Below are 5,496 nucleotides of genomic sequence, written 5' to 3'. Positions count from 1 at the left end.
GGTTTTCTAGTCTTTGATGCATATGTACTAAATGTCATTATATCTTCTTAGTGAACTATTCCTTTGATCAATATGTAGTGACCTTACCTTATCTGGTTTTGCCTTAAAGTCTGTTTTGTCAGATATAAGTGCATATGCTCCTACTTGCTTTCAGATCTTTTTTTTTTTTTTAACCTGGAATAAAATGGTTTATTTACATAATAAAATCACAGTTACATTCATATTCCAAAAATCTTCGATGACACAAGTTCACGTATGACCGGAAAAGCGTTGGAAGGAAGCCACATGTAACAGGGCACAATGCTACAAACACAAACACCAGACGCAGCAGCCTCAGAGGATTCACAGTGCTACCTGGGAGGGGGCTTCAGCATGATTCCCTACACGTGTAAACGTAGGCAAGGGGGCGAGCAGTGTGCACATCACTCAACACGACTGTGAGGAACAGGACTGGGGCCTGCCTCCTGGCTCATCCCTAGTCACACCACACACCAGGAGCACGCCAGACCCCACCTCCTCCTCTCCAAGGAGCCCAGGTGGAACTACCCCATCCTCCAAGAAACATGGTCATTCACCTTCCTCAAAGGCACGTGCTCGGAAGGGATGCACTGGGATCCCAACTCAGTCCTGCCATCAAAGCCTGCTGCCTGAGTCACTCTATCGCCACACAAACCTAAAATAATAAACTAAACCTATCAGATAATTTTTTAAAAATCATCACCAGGGGCTGGGGAGCTAGGTCTGTGGCACAGCACTTGCCTGGCATTCACAAGGCCTGGCTGTGATCTCAGCACCGCCCCTGAAACCACATCTGGTACAACAAAAGGGACCCCACATCTGGTACAACAAAAGGGACCCCACGTCCCTTGGTCCTCATACCATTTACCAGGCAGAAACCCGCGTGTCCGTCGGGTTAAGAAACTGCCCATCTGAGGGGTCCAAGTGGAGGATGCAGGACCTGGGCCCGGCCTGCCCTGAGCTGCTCCCGCGTGCCACCTCTGGGCAGGCTAGGCCTGTTCGCACAGCCTCTCTAGGCTCGGCCTTCAGTTCCACGCGCTGCCTGCAGAGGACGCACTGATTCACTGCTTCCGAGAAAGTTTAACCGTAGGACAAATGGGAACAACCTGGACCATATTTATTTATGAAATAAGTCATAGAATTTGAGAATCTTGATTATTTTCACATCTATTTTTGCCATGGATAGATTTCTGTAAAAGAATTGATATTAAAGAAACATAAAAACTGACAGTTGACCAAGGTTTTGACTTTCTAAGCATATGCTTCTGGAAGCACGTTCTTCTTTGGAAATCACACAGGAGAATGGCCCAGAGAGCAGGCAAAGAAGCCTCCTCTGGAGAGTCCTTGCTGTGGAGCCTGAGGCCTGCCCAATCTGACCTTTTCTGAGCACCCTGAAGGCCACCGACAAGGGGTCACATGGACAGAGCGCCAGGTGGATGTCACTGTTGTGGTCTGAGGTGACGAAAGAGCCACCTCCAGAACCTTCAAATCCCTGGACAAGCGTGACTGGGTTCCCCTCAACCGCACCCCTCCTGGCTCCCAGCACGGGCTAGCGGTGCCCTCTGGTGCTGACGGGGTTTCTTACCTATGGGACAGACATTTAAAGGTCCACAACTAAAGGCCAAAAGCAAAGTTCCCTCTTTTAGACCCAGAGCCACGGCTGGGAAAGGCGCAGACGGCTGACAGGGCAAACCGTCCTGAATTCTTTGCATGGACAACACAAGCACATGGCATGAGCTACCTTCAGATCAAAGTGACAGCTAGCAAGGGGACTCCAAGGCACCCTCGTCCTGCGGCGAGGCTTCCTGTGCACATCTGTGAGGCAGTGCTGTGGTCTGCAAGGGGCCCAGGGGCCACAAAGGCGTTGGCGATGAGGACCATCGCCCGTAAACGAACACCGTGCTGGTCCACAGCAGCGTGAAGTGCTCCTGAGCACCCACCCCAGAGCTACAGGGAAGCAAGACCTGGCCACTCGCCCGGCCACGTCCAATCAGGAGGAGGAGACCTGAGAATGGCCACCTCCAGGGAGAGGTGCCGGCAGGAGGAAGCTGTCACGGCAGGACGCACGTGGCTTCCAGCACGGTGCAGGTGCAGGAGCAGCTGTTTGTGGTGGTGACCGAGCTCTTCATGACAGCCTGCTGGCCCAGCCTGGAGCTCTGCCACGGCCTCTCTGATCTTCAAGGAGGTGCCAGTGAGAGCAGATTTAGGTTTACAGAGTCACCAGGAACTTTTTCAGATTTGAGGATAATTTCTTCAGCGAAGCCTCAGAATTAAAAAAAAAAAAATTAAAGGGCTCTTGATTCTGAGCTTTTATCGATTAAAGCAACGGACCAAATGCGATCTTCTGACTTGGACCCATGTGACCAGGAGAGCCTGGCGGTGCTGACGGAGCAGAGCCCCCTGCCTGTGTCTGCCCCTCTGAGGGCACAGGCAGCTCCCAGCCTCAGGCTGGGGTCTGCATGGTCTGCCTACCTTCCTGGTACAGTGTATGGCCCAGTCTCCCTGTTCTTATCTTGATTCCAATAACTGGATCCTGGCAGAATTTTCTTTAAGGAACCGGCTCAATTCTTCCTGCTTCCATGGTGTACAACTTCCCACTGCTTGCTGGATTTGTTTTTTGTGGCACTGGGGACCGGACACCAGGGTGCTCTACCACTGAGCTACAGTCCTTGCCCGTTATTTTTTATTTTGAGACAGGGTCTCCCTTAAACTGCTGAGGCTGGCCTCAAACTTTTGAACCTCCTGCCTCAGCCTCCTGAGTCGTTGGAGTTGCTGGGGTCACAGGAGTGTGGCACCGTGTCTGGCTCATTGCCTTAGATCCTCTAAGAAAACACCAGACTGCAAGAAGGATAAACCATACGAACATCAGGGCCAAGTACTAGGTCATGTAGCTTTAAGAGAGAAACGTGAAGCTTTTCATTATACAACCCTCACGAGTCCACAGGAAGCGCTGTACGTAAGGGCACCATCCGTGGCCCCAAAACCCACCAGGTCTGCTGGTGTCAGGCTCAACACCAAGCTTCCTGGTACACATGTCTCTCCTCTCGTTGAAACTTGTTTACTTTTTCCGATAGAACCTGGGTCTTCGATATAGTTTCCCTTCCTGAGTGTCATTAAATTCTCTTGCTCCAATTTTCTCTGATGCTCCAGGAAGTTTGAAATTATAATCTGTGGTGACGTAGGGAATTGTTCCTTCAGGTCCACGCTGGCTCTTGAAGATACACTGTGGAATGGAAATGGCCCCCACCAGCAGACAGTTTACCGTTCTCAGTTCTTCTGGGGGCACAGGAGTGAGGATGTGGTACAGTCGCTTCTCCATGTCGATGCCTCTACAGATTCCAAACCCCAAACAGTCACAGATGGGAGTCTGGGCCAGCAGGATGGGCCCCTTTGTGTAGCCTCTGACATCATCCAGGATCTTGCAAAGGCCAACCCAGCTGGCATTCACGGCATAGAGTACGTGAGTGGGGGCGACATCAGCATGGGCAATCCGGAGGGCGACTGCATTGAAAGGGACCTGATAGGGCATCAGGCCATGTAAAGGACTGAGTGATTTTGGCACTGGGGGCAGCAGCTGGCCAAGATAACCTAACACTGCCAGTTCTCGAAAAATTCTGTTATGTGACTCCCTATTCCTTGAAGTTTTTCTGAATGAAAACTCTGAATAAACACTCATCAGTTTATGTCCTGTAAAAAGAACTGGACTCTCTTTATCTTCGTCAGCAAATTCCAAATTATCTGCGAATTCTGGAAGTTCGTAGCCACGGTTCCTGACCCTGGACTTGCTCTTTGTGTACAGGCCGTCCATGTTATCCACGTAGTCTGGGGTGAGGCTGGCCATGTATCTGCTCTGGGAGGTGTGAAGCTGGACGACGTGGGTAGGAGACAGCAGCCGGATCAGGTCCATGAGCAGCAGGAGCCCTTCGTCTGCCACCCAGCCCATGGTGTTGACGATAAGCGGGCACTCTCTCTTATAAGAGCTGAACCGTATTTTATTATCTCAATATAATTCTCGCAGTTGTTCTCACAAGAAGGCTTCCCGTAATACACCATCTTCTGTGGCGTCCTCTGGTGGGTGAACGGCGGTCCCAGAACTGGTTCTGTGACATTAAGCAAAGAGATGCAGCCGGGAGGTGTGAACTCTGTCTGCCCCAGGTCACATTCCAATAGTCCAATGCAGGGAATACTATTTAAACAACTGGTTAATCAGGTATCTGTTAAATGTTGACTTTCCAACGTCCTGGTCACCACAGACCAGAATGACAGGGCAGCCATCTGCTTCTTCAGAAGAAACACTCACTAACTCTTCCAGGGCTGCCAGGGCACTCTCACTTAAATTAAGTGCTTTTTTCCTTCTCTCTTTTTTGATACCAACAGACCTCAAGGCTAAATATTCAGCATTAATCTGGAAAGTTGTAACCTCTTGTGTGAAAATGTAAGATAAACCCGGATAGCTGGTTAGGAAGTTCACAGTGGAGGTTTTCAGACGTTCTAGCATCACAATTGGAACACAGAGGAGAGAAATTCTTCATCGACCAACATCTGTCCTCCAGGTTAAGATGAGATCTGAGCAAAATCCCGGGCTTCCTTTCTTATCTCTTTCTCACTTTTCTCAGGCATGGAGTAATGGATTGCATTAATGGTCAGGTACGCATGGGTATAGGTAGAGAAGTTATCTTGGGCAGTCTGGCCTTGGCCTGATGATATAACCAAACACCTCCACCTGGGCCATAGACGCAAGTCAAACGACAGATTCCACTAAAAGTAAAAGTCTGCTCCGCCGGCAAGCAGCAGCAGCGCGCGGCCCGGGCCCAGCTGCCGCACGGACAGGACCGGGAGCTTCTGGGGGCCGCTCGCGGAGGCGGCCGGTTCTGGCTCGGGGCCAGGGCCGGGCCGGGGTCGGGGGTCCGCGGCCTTGGGCCTTCCGCGCCGCCGCCGCGCGGAGCCCTGGCCGGCGCCCCTCGCACCAGTCCCCGCCCGCGGCGTGGGCCTGCAGCAGCCGGCGCCGCCGGCGCCGCCGGCCGCTCCAGCGCAGTGTCCAGAGCCGGCGGCGCGGGCCGGCGGCTGAGGATGAGCTGGGGGCCGGGCCTTGCGGACCCGCAGCCACGTGGAGCGGCTCGCGCCGCGCCGCAACAACAGCACCCTGCTTTCAGATCTTATTTGCTTATATTCAATAAGCATTTATTTTTCTCTGTTTAGTGAGTAATCCCATCATATATGATGCTATTCTTTGGTCAGAAAAAAGTTTTTATTTTTTAAATTAGGACTGGGGATGTAGCTTAGTGGAGGAGTGCCTACTTAAAAAGCATGGGTCCTGGGTTTGATCCCTAGCACTGAAAGCGAGGAAAAAACAAATAATTTACAGTTTAAAACAAAATAAAATAAAAAATTAATAATGTTTGGAGTGATTATGTGCACTACAGAAATTCCAATGAAGGTCTGGGATACATGTATAAAGTCTCTGCCTTTATGTTTGGT

The 5,496-nt window shown here is 51.0% G+C and overlaps 1 pseudogene across 1 annotated transcript; it reads right to left on the bottom strand.

Moving 5' to 3' along the window:
• Positions 1-2,678: 2,678 nt before the first annotated feature.
• On the bottom strand, positions 2,679-5,199 carry LOC306652283 (polynucleotide 5'-hydroxyl-kinase NOL9-like; annotated as a pseudogene). The gene has a single exon. The product of its transcript is annotated as a polynucleotide 5'-hydroxyl-kinase NOL9-like (transcript).
• Positions 5,200-5,496: the final 297 nt, after the last annotated feature.

The sequence above is a fragment of the Sciurus vulgaris genome (assembly GCF_902686455.1).
Source record: "Sciurus vulgaris genome assembly, contig: HiC_scaffold_173_arrow_ctg1, whole genome shotgun sequence".
Taxonomy (NCBI): Eukaryota; Metazoa; Chordata; class Mammalia; order Rodentia; family Sciuridae; genus Sciurus; species Sciurus vulgaris.
This window is presented reverse-complemented; position numbering and strand designations above follow the sequence as displayed.